We start from the raw sequence: 15245 nt of genomic DNA, 5'->3' as shown, positions 1-15245 counted from the left end.
AACAGAATCACCAGCCTTACCGCAGATTCTAGGGTACTCAAAAGCAGGAAAGAATTGTAAAAAAAATAAATAAATAAAAGGGTCAGAATTTTTTTTTTTTTATATGTATATTTTTTCCTCTTTTTCTCTGGGGCCGTAGGAGTATTTTTTTTTTTAAATGGAGTTTAAGCAATTGTCTGATCGTGTGGAGCAGCTCACTGCTGAAGTGCAGGGAATTTCCGCCTATCTCGCTCATTCACATGCTGCTGAACCAAGGATCCCTACTCCTGATGTGTTTTTTGGGGATCGGTCTAAATTTTTGAATTTTAAGAATAATTGTAAACTATTTCTTGCCTTGAAGCCTAATTCATCGGGGAGCTCTGCGCAGCAGGTTAAAATTGTCATCTCTTTGCTGCGCGGCGATCCCCAGGATTGGGCGTTTTCTTTGACACCTGAAGATCCTATTCTGACTAATGTGGATGCATTTTTTCAAGCCTTGGGGTTGTTGTATCATGAACCTAATGCTATTGATCAAGCTGAGAAAGCCCTATTGGCATTGGACCAGGGTCAGGATTCTGCAGAGTTATACTGTCAAAACTTCCGAAAGTGGGCGGTCCTTACTACCTGGAATGATGGTGCATTGGCAGCTCTCTTTTGGAAGGGTCTGTCAGAAACCGTAAAAGATACTATGGTGGGATTTCCTGTTCCCTCCGGTCTTGACGATTCTATGTCATTAGCCATTCAAATTGATCGTCGTTTACGTGAATGCAAAACTACACGAGAGGAGCTGCCACCTTTTGGTCAAATGTCTGAACCTATGCAATGTGATAGAGTTTTGTCTAGGGCGCAACGTCAGGAGTTTAGAAGGCGTAATAAGCTGTGCTTTTTCTGTGGAGACGTCTCTCATATTATTTCTGTCTGCCCAAAACGAGAGAAACGTTTTGCACACACATTTGCTGTGGGCAGTATACAACCTAAGTTTCTTTTGGCAATTACACTGATCTGCTCCTTATCCACATTTTCCACGAAGACTTTTGTGGATTCAGGAGCAGCGATGAATCTGATGGATTTGGACTTTGCTATACGTTGTGGTTTTTCCATGACGCCTCTGCGGACGCCTATTCCTTTGAGGGGTATTGATGGTGGAGAATAAACCTCAGTTTTGATGCAAAGAGAAAAGGTCGCACTCATCGAGATCGAGGTTTCACTGATTTATTGACATATCATGAACATGTCAAGTCGGGGGAGTGACATAAGGAGTCAGCCTTTCTTGCACTCCTTATGTCACTCCCCCGACTTGACATGTTCATGATATGTCAATAAATCAGTGAAACCTCGATCTCGATGAGTGCGACCTTTTCTCTTTGCATGGATTCCCAGGATTGACTGTTTCCAGGTCAGGCACCTGAGATTCCCAGCTGCTGGGCTTCTGTATGCCGCACATCATTTGAAGTCATACGGTAACAGCGGTGCCGTCTGCTTTTTATCTTGAGTTTTGTGATTTAAACCTCAGTTTTGGACCCAGGTGACGATGCGGGTTGCCCCAGACCACCAAGAAAATTGTATATTTTTGGTGCTACATAATTTGCATGATACTATTGTTCTGGGTTTTCCTTGGTTGCAAACTCATAATCCAGTTTTGGATTGGAAATCTGGGTCTGTGGTGAGTTGGGGTTGTCAGTGTGCTCTTAGGGACGCTCCTGTTTTCTCCACCTCTCCTCCTGATTATCTAGCCGATTTTTCTGAAGTATTTAGTGAGAGCAAGTCTGCGTCTTTGCCTCCTCATAGGAGTTATGACTGTGCAATTGAGTTGATGCCTGGGTGTAAATTTCCCAAGGGTCGGCTTTTCAACTTATCAGTACCTGAACATGATGCTATGCGATCCTATAATAAGGAGTCATTGGAGAAGGGTCATATTAGACCATCCTCGTCACCTTTAGGTGCTGGGTTTTTTTTTTGTGGCCAAGAAAGATGGTTCATTAAGACCGTCTATTGATTTTCGTTCCCTTAAAAAGATGATGGTTAAATATCAGTACCCATTACCTCTGATGTCTGATTTATTCTCCAGAGTTAAGAGTGCCTGCTGGTTTACTAAGCTTAACCTCAGGGGGGCGTATAATCTTATTCGCATCAAGCACGGGGATGAATGGAAAACGGCGTTTAATACTCCGGAGGGACATTTTAAGTATCTGGTGATGCCTTTTCGGCTCACTAATGCCCCTTGTGTCTTCCAGTCCTTTATGAATGATATTTTCCGTGACTTTGTGGATAAGTTTTTGATCATCTATCTGGATGATATTTTGATCTTTTCTAGTGATTGTAATTCTCATGTGGAACACGTCCGGACTGTGTTCCGGATTTTGAGAGAGAATTCCCTGTTTGTTAAGGGATCGAAATGCCTCTTTGGTGTACAGAGGATTTCATTTTTGGGATTTATCTTATCTCCATCGACTATTGAAATGGACCCGGCCAAGGTACAGGCCATTTATGATTGGATTCAGCCCACTTCTTTGAAGGCCCTCTAGAAGTTTTTGGGTTTTGCTAATTTCTATTGTAAATTTATAGGTAATTTTTCTGGTATTGTCAAACCACTGACTGATCTGACCAAGAAGGGCGCTGATGTGCTGAATTGGTCTCCTGAGGCATTTCAGGAGCTTAAGCAGAGATTTACTTCAGCTCCAGTTTTACGGCAACCTGATGTCTCACTTCCATTTCAGATGGAGGTAGATGCTTCTGAGATTGGTGCAGGAGCTGTTTTGTCCCAAAAAGACCCTGTGACTTCTAAGATGAATCCCTGTGCCTTCTTTTCTCGAAAGTTCTCCCCTTCAGAACGCAACTATGACGTGGGGAATCGGGAATTGTTGGCCATGAAGTGGGCATTTGAGGAGTGGAGACATTGGTTGGAGGCAGCTGGACATTAAGTTGTGATCCTCACCGATCACAAGAATTTGATTTATCTGGAGTCGGCCAAACGCTTGAATCCTAGACAGGCTAGATGGGCATTGTTTTTCACGCGTTTTAATTTTGTGGTCTCTTTTCTTCCGGGCACTAAGAATGTTAAGGCAGATGCCCTTTCTAGGAGTTTCTTTGCTGATTCTCTTAGTGTGACCGAGCCTACTACCATCCTAGGTGAGGGGGTAGTTCTTTCTGCCATTTCGCCCGATTTGAGACGCGCCCAGGAGGAATTTCAGGAGGATAAACCTGAGCGTTGCCCTATGGGAAAATTGTATGTTCCTGACCAGTGGAGAAAGAGATTGATGTCTGAGATTCATTGCTCCGCATTGGCTGGTCATCCAGGTATTTTTGGTACCAGAGATTTGGTGAGTCTGTCCATTTGGTGGACTGCCTTATCTCGTGACGTCAGGAATTTTGTACAGTCCTGTAGGACTTGTTCTCGGTCTAAACTCTGTTCTCGTTCTAGTGGTTTGCTGATGCCCTTGCTGGTGCCCAAGAGGCCATGGACCCATATCTCAATGGATTTTGTTTCTGATCTTCCTGTCTCTCAGAGAATGACTGTTATCTGGGTGATTTGTGATAGATTTTCGAAGATGGTCCATCTTGTACCACTCTCAAAGTTGCCATCTTCCGCTGAGTTGGTGCCCTTGTTTTTACAACAGGTGGTTCAGTTACATGGGATTCCTGAGAACATTGTGTCCAACAGAGGATTCCAGTTTGTTTCCAGATTCTGGAAAGCCTTTTGTTCCAATCGGGGAATTCAGTTATCCTTCTCCGTGTTTCATCCCCAGACCAATGGACAGACTGAGAGAACAAACCAGACCTTGGAGTCTTATTTGAGATGTTTTATATCTGCTGATCAGGATGATTGGATCTCATTTTTGCCCTTGGCCGAATTCGCACTGAACTATAGAGCTAGTTCTGCCACTTTGATGTCACCCTTTTTCTGTAATTTTGGGTTTCATCCTCGGTTCTCTTCAGGGCAAGTGGAATCTTCGTCCTGTCCAGGCATGGACACTGTGGTTAAGAGAATGCAGCAGATATGGGACCAAGTGGTGGATAAGTTGTCACTTTCTCCGGAAAAGGCCCAGCGATTTTCCAACCGGCATAGGACCATTGGTCCCTGGTTTAAAGTGGGTGATATGGTTTGGTTGTCGTCTAAGAATATTCCTATGAAGGTTGCATCTCCTAAATTTAAGCCAAGATTTATTGGTTCTTATAACATTTTGGAAATTCTTAATCCTGTTTCGTTTCGATTGGCTCTTCCAGTTACGTTCAAGATCCATAACTAGTGTTGAGCGATACCACCCGATATTGAAAAATATCGGATCGGATTGAATCGGCCGATATAAAAAAAGTATCGGGTATCGCCGATTCCGATCCCGGAAGTCCCATTCAAGTCAATGGAACAGAAATATCGGAATTAAAGAAAAACCTTTCTTTCCTTGTAGGTTAATTCTACATGAAGAAAAACAACTAATAATAATGTAGAATGTATTGTGGGAGGTGTAGGAGACATTAAAGCCATAGAGGTTTAGCCCAATCAAATGGAATAGCAGGAATTAAATTTTTTTTTTTAAAGACGTTCGGAGTTACAAAGATATTGACTATGTTAACCTCTTTTATATTTTGTCAGATATGTATGTTTCACTACTTCCATGCTCTTCACCTTCTTTTTTACTTCTCCCACACTTTCTCCTTCATCATCCTCAGCAGCAGCAGCAGCAGCATCTTTTTCATCAACTTCTTCTTCACCTTATTCATCTTCTTCTTCTTCACCTTCTTCCTATTATTCTTTTTTTGTACATTATTCTTCTTATTCAACGATTATTCTTCTTCATATTCTACTTCTTCATCTTCTTCCTATTCTTCTTCTTCATCATATTCTTATTTGTGACAGGCATTCCTGTAGTTGTTATCTATAAAAGTTTGAAGATTACACCTTCCGTTCTGCCTGTCACAAAAGATTTACAACAGGATTTGTCCATGTTCAGTTTGGCCTGCAGCAGCAGCCATTTTCCAGGGGCACCACGAGGAGGAACGGACTCACCCCCATACACTGCTTAGTCTTCTTCTGCTTATAATTTAGATAACATCATTTGCTCTGATTTTTAGTCTTATGCTTAATATTCTTCTGATTTTGGTTTGTCTGCTTCTTGGTCTTCTGTCTCTTGTTGTTCTGCATCTTGGTGGTTGTCTTCATGTTCTTTGTCCTCTTGGTCATCTTCTTCAGGGTCATATTTTTGGTCTTCTTCGGTGTGGTCTTCAGGGTCGTCGTCTTCAGGGTCATCGTCAGGGAGATCCAGAGTGAGAACCAAAAACCATTTCCACAATCTTGAACTTGGAAAAGTAGCAGAAGGTACAAGAAGGCTGAGGAACTGCCGAGAACCAGCTGACGGCACAGGAACCCGGATGGGTAGCAGAAGGAACAAGAGCAAATGGAACTAGCGAGGACCAGCTGACGGTGCTGGAACCCGGAGGGGCAGCAGAAGGAACAAGAGCCAATGGCACAACCATGGACCAGCTGACAGTGCTGGAACACAGTTACTAAGCAGGAGGTACCTGTGCTTCAAAGCACTACCAAGGACCAGCAGACGTTGCTGGAACTTGGATACCGAGGAGGCACCTAGGCCAGAGGCACTGCCGAGAACCAGCTGACAGTGATGGAACCCGGATGGGTAGCACAAGGTACCCATAATAAACAAAATTGCAAGGCCGCGAGCAGGACGCAGTTACCGAAACCCACAGTCCAACAGGGGGTGCTTGTCCTATTGGCACTACGGAACCAGGCTTTATTACCAGAACCCGCAGCCCACCTAGGAAGCACCGAAACTGCAGGCACCATAGACTCGGCTAACCCGACCGCAACACGACAGGACAACGTATTGGTGGCAAAGTGACGTTCACAATCCCCGGAAACATCAGACGTGCTGGAACCAGGCTGGGCAGGAGGGAGTACCCGTGCCAAAGACACTTCTGAGCAGCAACTGGCGATGTTGGAGCCCAGGGTCAATCATGCAGCAGGCTGAGGCCTACTTGAAGTGAGTAGTAAATAAGATGTAGTGTGAAATTGGAGCCAGCAGGAGACTTTGTCGTCCACACAGCAGGGGAGCAGCTGGCGCCACGGAACACCACAAACACTGGAGCATGTGTTTTTCTCTGTGCAGACGGCACTTCTGAGCAACAACTGGCTGTGTGGAAACCCAGGATCAATCATGGAGCAGGCTGAGGCCTACTTGATGCAAGTTTTATATCGGTTGTACACTACTACTGATGTAACCATGCTCCACTTAGGCCTCTGGCTCTACTGTCTCTAGCATTTCCCCTGGCCTCCAACCCCGCCAGTTGCTGCTCTGAAGTGGCGAATGCACAATCCACACTTGTTCCTGGGCTACAAGGGCTCAGTCACGTCAGTTCATCCCCTGATGTGTGTCCGGCAAGGTCTCCTGCTCTGTCCACATTCCCACTACTAGTAATGGGAATGTGGACAGAGCAGGAGACATTGCCGGACACACATCAGGGGATCAACTGACGTGACTGAGCCCCAGTAACACAGGAACAAGTGTGGATTGTGCAGACGCCACTTCAGAGCAGCAACTGGCGGGGTTGGAGGCCAGGGGAAATACTAGAGACAGTGGAGCCAAAGGCCTAAGTGGAGCACGGTTAAAAACAGTAGTAGTGTGACTGTGTAGGCAGCAGGAGACTTTGCCATCCACACAGCAGGGGAGCAGCTGGCGTTACTGAACCCCACTGACACAGGAGCTAGTGTTTCTCTCTGTGCGGACGGCACTTCCAAGCAACAACTGGCTGTGTTGAAGCCCAGGATCAATCATGGAGCAGGCTGAGGCCTACCTGGAGTGAGTAGAAAATAAGATGTAGTGAGATTTTGGAGGCAGCAGGAGACTTTGTCTTCCACACAGCAGGGGAACAGCTGACGTTACTGAACCCCACTAACACAGGAGCTAGAGTGTTTTTCTCTGTGAAGACGGCACTTCTGAACACCAACTGGCGTTGTTGGAGCCCAGGATCAAGCATGGAGCAGGCTGAGGCCTTATGTTTTTTGCATGTGGAGGCAGCAGGAGACATTGCCGTCCACACAGCAGGGGAACAGCTGACGTTACTGAACCCCACTAAAACAGGAGCTAGTGTGTTTTTCTCTGTGAAGACGGCACTTCTGAACACCAACTGGCGTTGTTGGAGCCCAGGATCAAGCATGGAGCAGGCTGAGGCCTGATGTTTTTTTTTCATGTGGAGGCAGCAGGAGACATTGCCGTCCACACAGCAGGGGAACAGCTGATGTTACTGAACCCCACTAACACAGGAGCTAGTGTTGTGAGTTCATTTTTCCCTTCACCAGTGAGGTCTGATGAACTCCCTCTTCTGGCGAAGGAAGGTAGTGAGGCTGATTACCAAACAGCTGAGCAGGTAGATGATGACTGGGTCACAGGAACTGATGACTGGATATAAGGCAGCCGACGCCCTGCTGCCTTGCTGGTGATTTTCCTGCTGGATTCTTGGAGACCAGTCTGATTTCTGCTTCTCAAAGCTAAGTTGTGCTCTGCTTTTTGTACACTTTAGTTCTGGTTTTGTTTGCCTTGTTTTTTGGAGTTCAGCCGTCCCCGGCCGGGGGTGAGCTGAATTCCATTTTTGTCTCTGATCTGTTGATCTCTGGCTATGTCTTCAGAATATACGTGAGTGCTGATATAGTCTTTTGAAGCCTAGCGACTTCAGGGCCTGTTTTTCCTATCAGTCTGTTGGTACATTTTTGGATAGGGTTTTTGCAGATTGCAGACAGCAGATTTCTATCCTGTCCTATTTAGTTAGCTTGGGCCCCATCATTTGCTCAACCTATCTTTCTATCTGTGTTAGTGTTTTTCATCTTGCTTCACAGTCATTATATGTTGGGGGCTGCCCATTGCTTTGGGGTCTGCTCTGGGGCAGTTTAGATTTCCCCTTTCTGTCTTTAGGCTAATTTAGTTCTCCGGCTGTGATCGAGGGGTCTAGGGCCCTGTAGGAACCCCCCATGGCTACTGCTAGTTGTTGTGGATAGGTTCAGGGGTCTGCAATCCGATAGCTGCCAACTTCTCTGGTTTTCTGGACTTAGCTATTATTTTTGTTTTTTCCTCCTTCGGCGACTCATCCATAACAGAATCACCAGCCATACCGCAGATCCTAGGATACTCAATAGCAGGAAAGAATTGTATAAAAAAAAAAATTGTCAGAATTTCTTTGTGTATATTTTTTCCTCTATATCTCTGAGGCCGTAGGGGGAATTTTTTCTCTCAATGGCGATGAAGCAATTGTCTGATCGTGTGGAGCAGCTCGCTGCGGAAGTGCGGGGAAGTTGCGCCTATCTTACTCATTCACATGCTGCTGAACCAAACATCCCTACTCCTGATGTGTTTTTTGGGGATCGGTCTAAATTTTTGAATTTCAGGAATAATTGTAAATTATTTTTTGCCTTGAAGCCTAACTCTTTGGGGAGCTCCGCGCAGCGGGTTAAAATTGTCATCTCTTTGCTGCGCAGCGGTCCCCAGGATTGGGCGTTTTCTTTAAAACCTGGTGATCCTATTCTAAATAATGTGGATGCATTTTTTCAAGCCTTGGGGTTGTTGCATGATGAACCTAATGCTATTCATCAGGCTGAAAAGGCCCTGTTGGCATTGAGCCAAGGTCGGGATTCTGCAGAGTTGTAGTGTCAAAAATTCCGAAAGTGGGCGGTCCTTACTACCTGGAATGATGATGCCTTGGCAGCTCTCTTTCGGAAGGGTTTGTCAGAAACCGTAAAAGATACTATAGTGGGATTTCCTGTTCCCTCTGGTCTTGACGATTCTATGTCATTAGCCATTCAGGTTGATCGGCGTTTGCGTGAACGCAAGACCGCACGAGAGGTGTTGCCACATGTTGAACAAATGTCTGAACCTATGCAATGTGATAGAGTTTTGTCCAGGGCGCAACATCAGGAGTTCAGAAGGCATAATAAGCTGTGTTTTTTTTGTGGAGATGCCTCGCATATTATTTCTGTCTGCCCTAAACGAGAGAAACGTTGTGCTCACTCGTTTTCTGTGGGTGGTGTTCAACCTAAGTTTCTTCTGGCAATTACTCTGATCTGCTCCCTGTCCACATTTTCCGCCAAGGCTTTTGTGGATTCGGGAGCAGCTCTGAACCTGATGGACTTGGATTTTGCTAAACGTTGTGGATTTCCTATGACGCCTTTGCGGACACCTATCCCTTTGAGGGGTATTGATGCGACTCCTTTGGCGAAAAATAAACCTCAGTTTTGGATATAGGTGGTAATGTGGGTCGCCCCAGACCATCAAGAAAATTGCAGATTTTTGGTGTTGCATAATTTGCATGATACCATTGTTCTGGGGTTTCCCTGGTTGCAAATCCATAATCCAGTTTTGGATTGGAAATCTGTGTCTGTGGTGAGTTGGGGTTGTCGGTGTGCCCTTAGTGATGCTCCTGTTTTCTCCACCTCTTCCCAGTCGCATGATGTTCCTGACAATTTGGCTGACTTTTCTGATGTATTTAGTGAGAATGAGTCTGCGTCTTTGCCTCCTCATAGGAGTTATGACTGTGCAATTGAGCTGAGCCCGGGGTGTAAATTTCCCAAGGGACGGCTTTTCAATTTATCTGTACCCGAGCACGAGGCTATGCGATCCTATATTAAGGAGTCTTTGGAGAAGGGTCATATTAGACCATCCTCTTCACCCTTAGGTGCTGGGTTTTTTTCGTGGCTAAAAAAGAAGGTTCATTAAGGCCTTGTATTGACTATCGTGCCTTCAACAAAATTACTGTTAAATATCAGTATCCGTTACCCCTGATTTCTGATCTATTCTCCAGAGTTAAAGGTGCTTGTTGGTTTACCAAGCTTGACCTCAGGGGGGCGTATAATCTTATTCGCATTATGCATGGGGATGAATGGAAGACGGCGTTTAATACTCCGGAGGGACATTTTGAGTATCTGGTGATGCCTTTTGGGCTCACTAATGCCCCTTCTGTCTTCCAGTCCTTCATGAACGATATTTTCCGAGACTTTGTGGATACATTTTTGATTATCTATCTGGATGATATTTTGATCTTTTCCAAGGATTGGGACTCTCATGTGGAACATGTTCGGACTGTGTTCCGGATTTTGAGGGAGAATTCCCTGTATGTCAAGGGATCGAAATGCCTTTTTGGGGTACAGAAGATTTCATTTTTGGGATTCATTTTGTCTCCGTCAACTATTGAAATGGACGCGGCCAAGGTACAGGCCATTTATGATTGGGTTCAGCCCACTTCTTTGAAGGCCCTCCAGAAGTTTTTGGGTTTTGCTAATTTTTATCGGAAATTTATAGCTAATTTTTCTAGTATTGCTAAGCCATTGACTGATTTGACTAAGAAGGGTGCTGATGTGCTGAATTGGTCTCCGGAGGCTGTTTCTTCCTTTCAGGAGCTGAAGCGAAGATTCACTTCGGCTCCGGTTCTGCGGCAACCTGATGTCTCACTCCCGTTTCAGGTAGAGGTGGACGCCTCTGAGGTTGGTGCAGGAGCTGTTTTGTCCCAAAAAGATCCTGTGACATCTAAAATGAATCCCTGTGCTTTCTTTTCCCGAAAGTTCTCCCCATCCGAACGTAACTATGATGTGGGGAATCTGGAACTGTTGGCCATGAAATGGGCATTTGAGGAGTGGAGACATTGGTTGGAGGGAGCTAAACACCAGGTCGTGGTCCTTACTGACCACAAGAATTTGATTTATCTGTAGTCGGCCAAACGCTTGAATCCTAGACAGGCTAGGTGGGCCTTTTTTTTCACATGTTTTGATTTTGTGGTCTCTTTTCTTCCTGGCACTAAGAATGTGAAGGCAGACGCCCTCTCTAGAAGTTTCTTTGCTGATTCTCCTGTTGTGACCAAACCTGCTACCATCTTAGGCGAGGGGGTAGTTCTTTCTGCCATCTTGACCGATTTGAGACGTGCTCTGGAAGAGTTTCAGGAGGACAAACCTGAGCATTGTCCCAGTGGAAAGTTGTATGTTCCTGACCAGTGTAGGAAGAGAGTGATGTCTGAAGTTCATTGCTCTGCATTGGCTGGTCATCCAGGTATTTTTGGTACTAGAGATCTGGTGAGTCAGTCTTTTTGGTGGCCCGCCTTGTCTCGTGATGTCAGGAATTTTGTGCAGTCCTGTGGGACTTGCTCCCGGTCTAAACCTTGTTCTCGCTCTAGTGGGTTGTTGATGCCTTTGCCGGTGCCCAAGAGGCCATGGACCCTTATTTCAATGGATTTTATCTCTGATATGCCTGTCTCTCAGAGAATGACTGTTATTTGGGTAATTTGTGATAGATTCTCTAAGATGGTCCATCTTGTACCACTCCCTAAGTTGCCATCTTCCTCTGAATTGGTGCCCTTGTTTTTGCAACAGGTAGTTCGCTTGCACAGGATTCCTGAGAATATTGTGTCTGACAGAGGAGTTCAGTTTGTGTCTAGATTTTGGAGGACTTTCTGTTCCAAGCTGGGAATTCAGTTGTCCTTCTCCTCTGCGTTTCACCCTCAGACCAATGGGCAGACGGAGAGAACAAACCAGACTTTGGAGTCGTATTTGAGATATTTTATTTCTGCTGATCAGGATGATTGGGTTTCATTTTTGCCCTTGGCCGAATTTGCTTTAAATAATAGAACTAGTTCTGCCACCTTGATGTCACCTTTTTTTTGTAACTTTGGGTTTCATCCTCGATTTTCTTCAGGGCAGGTGGAGCCTTCTGCCTGCCCAGGTGTTGACACTGTGGTGGAGAGAATGCACCAGATCTGGGACCAAGTGGTGGATAAGTTGTCTCCCTCCCAGGAAAAGGCCCAGCGGTTTTCCAACCGGCATAGGACCATTGGCCCCCAGTTTAAGGTGGGTGATATGGTTTGGTTGTCATCAAAAAATATCGCTATGAAGGTGGCTTCTCCTAAGTTTAAGCCTAGATTTATTGGATCTTACAAGATTTTGGAGATTATTAATCCGGTCTCTTTTCGGTTGGCTCTTTCTGTCACATTTAAGATTCATAATGTGTTCCATAAGTCCTTGTTGAAGAGATTTGTTGAACCAGTAGTTCCTGGGGTGGCACCTCCTGACCCTGTATTGGTTGAAGGTAGCATGGAGTATGAGGTAGAGAAGATACTGGATTCCCGTCTGGCTAGACGGAGACTCCAGTATTTGGTTAAGTGGAAGGGTTATGGTCAGGAGGATAATTCCTGGGTCTCTGCCTCTGATATTCATGCCGAAAGATTGGTGTGTGCCTTTCATTGGGCTCACCCTGATCGCCCTGGTGGCATGGATGAGGGTTCGGTGACCCCTCCTCAAGGGGGAGGTACTGTTGTGAGTTCATTTTTCCCTTCACCAGTGAGGTCTGATGAACTCCCTCTTCTGGTGAAGGAAGGTAGTGAGGCTGATTACCAAACAGCTGAGCAGGTAGATGATGACTGGGTCACAGGAACTGATGACTGGATATAAGGCAGCCGACGCCCTGCTGCCTTGCTGGTGATTTTCCTGCTGGATTCTTGGAGACCAGTCTGATTTCTGCTTCTCAAAGCTAAGTTTTTGTACACTTTAGTTCTGGTTTTGTTTGCCTTGTTTTTTGGAGTTCAGCCATCCCCGACCGGGGGTGAGCTGAATTCCATTTTTGTCTCTGATTTGTTGATCTCTGGCTATGTCTTCAGAATGTACCTGAGTGCTGATATAGTCTTTTTGAAGCCTAGCGACTTCAGGGCCTGTTTTTCCTATCAGTCTTTTGGTACATTTTTGGATAGGGTTTTTGCGGATTGCAGACAGCAGCTTTTCTATCCTGTCCTATTTAGTTAGCTTGGGCCCCATCATTTGCTCAACCTATCTTTCTATCTGTGTTAGTGTTTTTCCATCTTGCTTCACAGTCATTATATGGACAGGGAGCAGATCAGAGTAATTGCCAGAAGAAACTTAGGTTGAACACCACCCACAGAAAACGTGTGTGCAAAACGTTTCTCTCGTTTATGACAGACAGAAATAATATGCAAGGCATCTCCACAAAAAAAACACAGCTTATTACGCCTTCTGAACTCCTGACGTTGCTCACTGGACAAAACTCTATCACATTGCATAGGTTCAGACACTTGTTCAACAGGTGGCAACACCTCTCGTGCAGTCCTGCGTTCACGTAAACGCCGATCAACCTGAATGGCTAATGACATAGAATCGTCAAGACCAGAGGGAACAGGAAATCCCACCATAGTATCTTTTACGGCTTCTGACAAACCCTTCCGACAGAGAGCTGCCAAGGCATTATCATTCCAGGTAGTAGGGACCGCCCACTTTTGGAATTTTTGACAGTACAATTCTGCTGAATCTCGACCCTGGCTCAATGCCAACAGGGTCTTTTCAGCCTGATCAATAGCATTAGGTTTGTCATACAACAACCCCAAGGCTTGAAAAAATGCGTTCACATTAGTCAGAATAGTATCATCTGGTTTTAAAGAAAACGCCCAATCCTGGGGATCGCCACGCAAGAAAGAGATGACAATTTTAACCTGCTGCGCGGAGCTCCCTGACGAGTTAGGCTTCAAGGCAAAAAATAATTTACAATTATTTTTGAAATTCAAAAATTTAGACCGATCCCCAAAAAACACATCAGGAGTAGGGATCTTTGGTTCAGCAGCATGTGAATAAGCAAGGTAGGCGTAAATTCCCCGCACTTCCATAGTGAGCTGCTCCACATGATCAGACAATTGCTTTATCTCCATTGAGAGAAAAAAAATTCCCCCTACGGCTTCAGAGATATAGAGGAAAAAATATACACACTTTTTATTTTTACAATTCTTTCCTGCTATTGAGTACCCTAAGATCTGCGGTATGGAGGGTGATTCTGTTATGAATGAGTCACCGTAGGAGGCAAAAACAGAAATACTAGATAAGTCCAGAAAACCAGAGAAGTTGACAGCTATCGGATTGCAGACCCCTGAACCTAACAACAACAACTAGCAGCAGCCGTGGGGGGTTCCTACGGTGCTCTAGACCCCTCGATCACAGCCGGAGAACTACATAGCCTAAAGACAGAAAGGGAAATCTAAACTGCCCCAGAGCAGACCCCAAAGCAATAGGCAGCCCCCAACATATAATGACGGTGAAGCAAGATGAAAAAACACTCACACAGATAGAAAGATAGGCTGAGCAAATGATGGGGCCCAAGCTAACTAAATAGGACAGAATAGAAAAGCTGCTGTCTGCAATCCACCAAAACCCTCTCAAAAACAAGAGCCAACAGACTGATAGGGAAAAAAGCCCTGAAGACGCTAGGCTTCTGAAAGACTATATCAGTACTCAGGTTTTATTTGAAGACAGAGCAAAAAGGAATACAGCTCACCCAGCAGGGAAAGGCAGAAATCCAGAAAAACAAGGCAGAACCAAACCAAAACACAAATGCAAAAAGTAGAGCAGAAAACTTAGCTTTTGAGGAGCAGGAATCAGACTGGTCTCCAAGAATCCCTAAGAGTAATCACCCGCAAGGCAGAAGGGCGTCGGCTGCCTTATATCCAGTCAGCAATCCCAGTCACACAGTCATCATTAGAGTCGAGCGAAACGGGTCGAAAAAATTCAAAAGTCGCCGACTTTTGGCAAAGTCGGGTTTCATGAAACGAAACCCGACCCTAGGATGAGGTCGGCCACGAGGTCGGCGACTTACGCGCCAAAGTCGCGTTTCAAAAGTTTGTTTTGCGCTCTTTTTCAGCCAATCAGGATCCACGGACACTGTGGGCAACGTGATGACATAGGCACGGGTCACCACCATCTTTCAGAAGGGCATGTAAGTGATTGGCTTGCTTTGGTGGGCGTCAAAGGGGGTATAAAAGGGCGTGCACGCCGACCGCCATCTTACTTCTGCCGATCTTAGTATAGGGAGAGGTTGCTTCTGATTCTGTAGGGAGAGCGTTAGGCAGGGAAGAAGACAAAAAAACTGCTTCTGCTGCTAGCGATTTGGCCTGCACAACACACCAGTCACTGTGTGTGCAGTGCAAGGGGAGGCTATATAGTGGTGTATCAGTGGTGTTGGTTGTTGGGCTGCCTTCTAAGGCTTCCTGACATTCCTGCATTGCTGTTTACCCACTGCTCCGCAAACTGCTTTTTTAAAAGCAATCCAATCTCCCTTATCCTCTAGTCACTTTTGTCACAGCTGAGCCATCGAGCCTGTCACATAGCGCTCAGATATTCATTGGGCCTCACACAATCCAAAAGTGTCCAGTGTCCAAAAGTGTGTGCAGAGATTCAAAATCTCCCTTATCCTCTAGTCACTTTGGTCACAGCTGTGCCATCGAGCCTG

Source organism: Dendrobates tinctorius, unplaced genomic scaffold (assembly GCF_039654945.1).
Source record: "Dendrobates tinctorius isolate UK_male_01 unplaced genomic scaffold, ASM3965494v1 ptg000051l, whole genome shotgun sequence".
Lineage (NCBI taxonomy): Eukaryota > Metazoa > Chordata > Amphibia > Anura > Dendrobatidae > Dendrobates > Dendrobates tinctorius.
The sequence above is the reverse complement of the archived record's forward strand: the minus strand, read 5'-3'. Positions refer to the sequence as shown.